Here is an 8899-nt window from a genome sequence, read left to right on the forward strand (position 1 = left end):
ATATGATAAGTTATTTGTCCAGATAACTGTATTAAACTTCTGAATTCTCGTATCGTTAATTCGAAGGATCTGATCCAAAAAGAAAATATCTTTTTAATGACAGGCAAAAACTGAAGTAGGAAGAAATGAAGGAGAATGAAAAGTTAAATGGGATGGTTCCAAAAAGGATGGATGAAAAATTAGACAGAAAGCAACGCATCTGGGTGTTAGGAAACGTGAGGGAAGGCATATTAAATTGGATGAATTTGAAGAATTCACAGCATTATTCCAAATTAATTTATCAATTCCTACGTTACATTTGCTACAGTTCAAGAGTTACATAGAAACAAATGGTTTACTAATAGTCAGATCCTCTGCCGTTTGCTTTGTTCGAAAACTCTATATCCGTATTAAGAAAGCAATGGGTTTCCACAGTTACAAACGGAGTAGATGAGTGTTACTTTTTAATTTTTTTTTTTTTCACGGTAAGCTTTTCCAACTTGTATATTTTATAAGGGTACGTTCACTGGAAGCCGACGGTTCGTTTATCCTTTTAGAAGTCTTTCATTGAACCATCCATTTAAACATTTCTATTCGTTTCACGAAATTGGCTTCACATAAGCACACACACACACTCACACACACACACACACTACATATATATAATATATATATATATATATATATATTAATATATATATATATATATATATATATTTGAACATAAGAAGAGTGTCATCGTGGTTATGGTATTCGTCATGTGGCAACAATATCTACTGATTATTTCAAAAGAGAAATACTCTGATCTAGATATGTTGCTGTTTCTAGAATGACAGCGCAACTTGTGGCTTCGTGTGAGTAATTGAGTAAATGCGGCCAGACACTTGAGAGCTGTGAGTTTGCTTAGGTGGGTGTAATATTATTTCCCGGCTACATTCCCCACCCTTTAGCAGCGACATACCCTGCGTGCCTTGCTATAAATCAGCCCTTTGCCGGAGCATACGTAATTGAATACTTCCATGGCATCCACAAGTACTGTTTAGGGATGCAAAGCCAGGTCGCTTCTCTCTCCTCTCTCTCTCTCTCTCTCTCTCTCTCTCTGTGTGTGTGTGTGTGTGTGTGTGTGTGTGTATGCGCCGTTCAAATTCTACTTGTTGAGGTAATTCCGGGTTAATTCAGAGATGATGCGTGTATTATTCACTTTAATTAATGTAAAATTTTGAATATTACAGTACAGATTTACTTTTTAAAATTTTTTTCTTCATTATGTTCGACCAGTTTTGAATATATTTCATAAGTGTTTGCTTTATTTTTTTGTGAAATTGAACTCATTGTTTACTGCCTATTGAGTGTATGCATTCTGGTGTAGGGGTCATTGATCAAGATTTGTATCGCCAAGTAAAGCTTACGTTCGTGAAATTTTAATAATCTTAAATATTTTCGGGTGAAATTATATACGATCTAAAAATAACGACTCATATTTTTTTTGTCTTCTTACGACTATCCTCATAAAACTTCCCATATAGTGAGTATAAAAAGAATATTTAATTTGGAAAAATCAGTCTCTTATCTGATCTTATGCTATATTCAATCCTGAAATGAGATCCATAAGTAAAGATGAAGAGTAAAAGCACTATAATGTTCCTAGTCCATTAGTCGAGTTGTTTTGAGTCGCTGGGGGATATTGTTAGTTCGACTGTAACTTTACTTAATCCAGAAAACCCATAAAAATATCTCATGACTTCCCCCCCCCCAAAAAAAAAAAAAAAAAAGAAAAAAAAAAAAAAAAAAAAAAATTCTAAAATATTTTTTATTCACACAAAGCTACCAGTTTCTTATTTTGTTTAGCAATTTATACTTAAATGTTTTTATATAATGTTTATCAATTTCGGCGCCCTTGCCAGTACTTAGCGCTGGATCGCTATGTTGCGTCTATATATACAAATAGGAGTATTATATATCCTTTATACTCTCAAATGACAATGGCTGAGCAGCTGATATGAATGTCAATAACACAAGACTAGTTTCCAGATTGAAGGACGTTTCATGCAAGTTCAGTTGCAAAAGTGCAATATGCATATTATCATACCTCACGATTTTGTTATAGGAAATCACTGAAGAAATAATAACGTAAAACCCAGTAATAGTTAAAGAAATAGTCTTACATACGTACAGTGATAAATAAATATAGAATATTAGAAGTTGCGTATTCATGATTACCCATAAACCGCTAAAAGTGGGATCCAGTTATTTGTTTTCGTGGCCATCTATGTGAATTTGTATCTTTATTTGGTCAAATATATTTATGATTTTGGTAGTAAACTCTATTGATTAACTCAAGAGGACCTTGCTAGATATCATCACTAACTGTTCATCCTGGGTTCCTATTACAGCCTTTGGAAAATTCTACCAACTATCCATTCGTTTTATATCTATCTACTATCTTAATATTTGGTTATCCAGTGACACTGGATTTTAGGTGTTCCATTAACTCGCTTCGCCTCTATTTTCTCAGTGAGCAAATGCATTTATAGTCGAAGTTTGTCAGTCCTAAACTTCCATAAGTTATTTAGCATCTCTTCTACAAAGAGTCGCATACTAGGCAGACTTCCAGCTATTTCGTGAAGTACGAACAACGAATTATTGTCTCATCGCTCTCTGTATCGCATAATCGTAATTTAGCAATCTTGAAAACTGTGGTGTGGCTGTATTCTGGTAAATGTATCGAAAGAATATTTATGCAGATGAGTTGATTATAGTTCAAAATGAAGAGAAAGCTACGTAGTTAAGGTAAATTTGTGCAATGCTAGTGGAAATTCATTTTTATGTCACATATTGCAATTAAACGAGAAGATATTCTAACATTTAAGAGAATTCCCAAGAGGTTGCGCTTCACCGAGCAGTATGTCATCATTTGCACATGACTTTGATTCATTTTGTTCTCCGACTTCATTTGCGAAGTAAATGATGGCCCTCTGTGGGTTGAGGGGATTAAGCGATATAATGCGCTTTTCATGCTTAATCAAGCGATTTTGAATGATGCGTTCATTCGTTTAATCATTTCCTTTACGCGCGCTCGCACTACCAGATAGAATTGAGTGTCTGCTGCTTCAAGATAATGAGTAACGCTACTTTAATTGCTGGAATGCTCTGGAAAATCATTGTTTGTTTACGTTACGCTCTTAGCTTTTTACTTCTTTTTTTTCTTTTTAGCAGAAGATATAATTATTTCTGAGACCAGCTTTGCCAAACGAACGAACCTGGGCAGAGATCAGGAATCCAACAGTGTTTGTTAGTTCAAGGAATAACTTAGCAATTAACTGACGGATTCAGATGCCACTTTGATCTGGGTGTGGGGGGCCCATTAGTTAACACTTATACAATTGTCGGAAGTAAGCGCTCTCTAGTGTATATTCTAATTTACCTTCTAATCGATTTCAGGAGACATGCTTCGCATTCCGTACTCATAAAGTATGAAGAAGCCTTTCCATTTATTAGGAGAATTTCCCAAAATGTCTTCATTATCGCTTAAACTTTGTACTTTCTGAAGATACAACGTTCTTACTGGAAACAAACTAGGATCGAAATAGGAGAAGGCAAATTCCAAAAGGCTTTCTATGTAAGGAAAGCAGCACCATAAATAAGACTACAAAAAACAATTAGGTGATGGTTCAGCAAAAACCAGTCACTGACTTGCTTATTATTAATGCACCTCAGGTAACCGTCTGGCCATGCCCAAGCTTTATTTTCCCTTATGATACATATACGTTTAATTCATGACTAAAACGTTTTTGATACTCCAGTAACTCGAAAATGTTCTGTAATTTTATTTCAGTTTTGATAACTGGGGGAAACCTAAAGCAGAATTCACATATTCTCCAATAAAGTGTAGCATACAGCACGGCTACTCACGCTACAACTTCTGCTGCTGCTGTGCTTTTGTCACTATTGTTACTCCAATCTTTATTACTAATTTATTTATATAAAAGGATCTAGTCCAATTAGCTGTGACTTATTATGAGAAGTACAGCGAAACAGGTAAGAAATAAATTAACGAAGACTTACTGGATGCGGAACAAGTAGTACGCACTATACGCTAAGTGAAGGAAGGGCTCAGCTGAAGTGGTTACGGACAATCTAAAGACTGATTTATGCAATATTAGTAGAAAGGGAAATTACGGACAAAAAGGGGGGATTTTTGACCCCAAAGAAAGAGATAGATGAGTTCGAAAATATTGCAGCTCGAACAATCCCAGGAATTCTGAGCACAGGATACTTCAAAGGTCTCTTTAAAAATGTTGAAGAATCCAGTTCCTGATTTGTTTTTTATTATTTATAATTCCCAGACAAAGAAAGCCTCTCAATTCTAAGGATAGATTTAACTGTATTGAAACGTCATGGCTTATACGCGAAATTTCAATAATAGATTCAACTTACTTCTCGTAACGAAAAGTTGTTTTGTAAACATTTTATTACTGAGAGTAACGATTTAAGCGCTCTCCCTCTCCCTCTCCCTCTCCCTCTCCCTCTCCCTCTCCCTCTTCTTTCCCCTAGATGCCTTACATATTTGTTTTAGAATTTTCCCCTCTGTATCTGAAGTTTGATATTTTCCCATCCCTTCTGTCTCTTTCCCAAGATTCTCTCTCTCTCTCTCTCTCTCTCTCTCTCTCTCTCTCTCTCTCTCTCTCTCTCGTGTCAAAAGGTAAGACGAACTGAAATAAAAATACGCTCACGTTCTTTCAATGGACGACGGTATTGTTCGCCACCAAAATGAGTTCAAGAAGGAAGAATAAGAGAAAAGGAAATTAGAAACTGGCGGCAGGACTATGCCTGGGGGAAGGCTTTCTCTGCATTGTGTATGTTTTTTGCGCGTGTAGGTCTTTTGTTTTGCAGATTAGTTTAGTAAGTAGGAGGTGAAGACTTCTTTTTAAGAAATTAACCTTTCTTTGTGAAAATGAAGTCACGGGCTCGCATTCTTTTGCAATATCCAGCACAAAACACTAGCTTGTGATGGATGGCTTACTATTTGTGCTGAGTTTCACAGCAAATATTAACATAGCTTCTCTCTCTCTCTCTCTCTCTCTCTCTCTCTAAAGGATGTAATGTATAATGTCATTTTCATAGGAGGGATTCTCTTTGTTCCGTGTTCTATAAATAGAGAAGATTTCGCATTAGAATTGTTAGTGCGAATGCTTGTATCTGCAAACCTTTTTTTAGTGACATTTTGATTTTCATACATTCTATTTTCGACAGCAGGATGCAATCGTACGTCCGAGTGACAGGAGTTATTGCCCTATGGAGCACCTTAAATCAAGAATATTCCTTTTTATTCCGCTACAAAATCTATGTTGTCATTGGCATTCATTGTAGCGGGAGAGATTTTAGTATAGTCTTCTTTCGAAGGCAAGTTGTAATTTTGCATTCCTTTTCAAAATAAGGGTTGAGCTACGCACACTAATTTTAGCAAAAAGCTTGAAATACGCCCACCAAGTTTAATGAATAATGTACTTTTTCAGCAGACGGGACATTGTTTAAAACATCGGTAGTTTCAATGAAAATCCCACAGAAATTCTTATCTAGATTTTCCATTGGTCAAAACACTAAAAGCAATGTTTTACAGGAATAATGTAAGGTCGGGCTTAAGCTTAAGATTCCTAAATGTTCTCAAGATTTACTTCACAAGTTTTTTTTATTATAATTCCCAGTTAGCTCCGCTCTTTTTGCAAGTAATTTTAAGGTTTATTTTATTTATGCAAGAGAAGTTCAGGACTATGTTGCAAGGCCATACCTATTGGAATACGTGTCCTAAATTCAATAGTGGACCTTGATTTTTAGTTGTTTGTCCAGCCTCTAATCTTATAAAGAGCCAAGGCTAGAGGGCTGCAAATTTGTGGTGATCATCCATACTCCAATCATGAAACTTACCAAATTGCAGCCTTCTAGCCTTAGTAGTTTTTATTTTATTTAAGGTTACACTTAGCCACAACCGTGTGTCTGTCACCGCTATAGGTGCCAACAGCACAGGCCACCACCGGGCCTTGGCTGAACGTTTCATAGGACACGGCTGAGATTTTCATGGACCGTAGCTGAGAGTTGCATACAGCATTATATTCTGTATAGAAAATTTGATTGCGCCGAAGTTATTATTTGGAACTGTTTAGCGTCTTAGGAATATCAAAATATAGTTGCTTCTGGACATCAGTTAGAAAGTTCTTCAGTTTATCTTATAATGGTTATGCCGTGCCTGTTCAAGCCACCCTTGTGATCTTTTCTTTTACAGTACGGCTAGATTATTATTGCCAACCAAAACTCATGCTTAAAGAGGAAAGCAGTACCTTACCGGGGATATCTTGCTGTACTAAACAGATATATTGCTAAAATATGAAATATATTATTCAAGATATAAAAATGAAAGCTGTAGTTGTGATTTAAGTATGCAAAACTTGGCTTTCTGTCTTACTCAGCAACATTCCTTAATTTATATAAAATCTCAGATGCTCCTCATCAACTGGGCAATCTCAAAATTTAAGTCTAAATCATCTGTTGCATTTTTACTGTCTAGCAGTAAAAAATTCAGATGTCCTTCTTTTTAAGGATGATTATTCGTCGACCATACTGTCAGAAGGCATTGAAGGTATTATGCATTAGCAAATCACAGTTAATGTGAAGACAACAAATCGATGAATTCGTCTGTTTGTCTGTTGCTTTATTTTTGTAACCATAACTGTAACTCGATTCTGTTAAGCACTAACATACTGCTTCAGTGAGGTTATTGATATGAATATAGTGATCAAAGTTCTCGTGAACGATCCAGCACACTCATTCTTGCCAAGCACAGTGAAAAAAAAGCCATAGACTTAACACCAGCCAACCCACCTTTTGAAAGAAGAAAAAATTAAGAGGAACAGAACACGAAGCAAGGAAAGAACCCCAAAGCTTTGTGGTACTGGGAAAGGAACATAGCTATTAAGGGTTTGTGATTTCCTTATTATAAACAAGAAGCAGTTGCATGGCACGTGTTTATACCCAACACAAGTAGAAAGGAAATTCTTCATTGAGCTCAAGATAGGCGAAACAATTCTTATAGGATGGAGAGAGAGAGAGAGAGAGAGAGAGAGAGAGAGAGAGAGGAGAGACAGACAGACAGACAGACAGACTTTCTTCCCAAGGTAAATGAAACGAAATCCGAAATAGTTGATTGAAGTGAGCATATAGTATTTTTTGCTGATGGCAGAATGTCGAATCTAAGTGGAGCTCAGGATGATAGCGTTGATTATACGAAATTACATTTGGACGATAATAATTATAATAAAAAATAAAAGGAAAATAAAAGTTAATTGTTAATGTCTGATCGAACGGATTAAATCATACCAGGATCCAGAGAAGACTCTCTGGATCTTGAATCATACCATCATTAGCGAACTAGGAATGCGGGATCCTGCAATGCATTCATTTATAAACATTGGAAAGCGGCAGCGAAAAATATTACTTAGTTTTTTGAGAAACTAGTCCATGGATATTTATTCGGAACGAAAAGCCCCCAGAATGAAAATGAATAAAACAGAAAAGAAAGCACTAACGCTTGGAGAACAATTAAAATCGGGTTAAGCAACGTAATTTGCAATATCATATCGCCATGGAGTGTACAAAAGTCAAACACCTCGCATACTTTCATAGTTCATAAATGATGACAACTTTTTCCTCCATTAGCTTAATGAAAGAAAACGCCATTGTTAATGCAAAAAAGAAAAAAAAAGAAGTCCCCAGTAATTGAACCCACTGATTTAAACTAAGCTTAGATATGATAATTACAACTGCAGAAATGAGAGTACAGGGTGCTTGCGCAAGCATTCTTGTAGACAGCTGCCCAGGTTTACGGCCTCGTCGAAGCACCGAATAGTACGGGTAATGAATACTTACCGAAGGCATTTCTCGCTCCATATCTGAACTAACGACCTTTGCAGTCACATAAATCTCACACACTTCCACTTATCATTCCCTGAGGTTACGTAGAACCCAACCCAAAATAAGATCATTCTTAGGAAAAATACTGTCTGGGTAATGGTGAGATGGCAGCTCATAGACAAAAATGATCAAGTTTAATTGCGGAATTCCTTAAAGAAAATAAAATCAAAACCAAGCAAGAGAGCACTGTAGATTTTGCACAGAAAAGTAACTGAATTCATAAAAACACACTTTTGTATCTGATCCATTACTTCTTGAGACCTCAAAAATAGAAAATATGATAAATGGACCCTGAGTCAAGTCAGCAATTCAAGTAAGTGTCTGATATAAACTATGTGGCCTGTGTTTGATTCCCCGCCACAACCATTTTTGTAACCAGACTCTTTATGGTATTGGACATATCTGGAAAAAAGTTGGGCACGGCAATTAATGCACCAATAGGAGAATGGAGTGAGAATTAAAGACATTAAAACAAACATTTATTATAATTAAATTTTAATATTTTGAATCTTATGATTTTTCCAAGACAAGTTTACAAAGTGATGTTTAAGAATAAGATCAAGTTTTCCTTGGGGGGAACGCCATCTTGCTGCGACTGTGAACTATGTACTCCTTAAAGTGCACAACACGCGTCATTTTCTAGGTAGTTTTCTGTACCATCAACTCGTCTTTGATCCAAATAAGTCACATGTGCCGCTAGATAGAAGAAAACAAATTCAACCTATTTTACATTATTCATGACAACCTATTTTAAATCGAGTTATATTGTAATCATGCACACACACATGTATGCATTATATCCCACCTTACGCTCTGTATGTATTTTCCTTGTAGATAATCGAATTTTTCTCGAAGTTATACGGACCGTCAGTGGAATTAGATGTGAAAGTGTGCGATTCATGTGTCTGCAAAGGACATTAGCTCAGTAATGGAACGCGAAATGCCCTCGGCAAAT

The sequence above is a fragment of the Macrobrachium nipponense genome, chromosome 22 (assembly GCF_015104395.2).
Source record: "Macrobrachium nipponense isolate FS-2020 chromosome 22, ASM1510439v2, whole genome shotgun sequence".
In the NCBI taxonomy this organism is placed as follows: Eukaryota; Metazoa; Arthropoda; class Malacostraca; order Decapoda; family Palaemonidae; genus Macrobrachium; species Macrobrachium nipponense.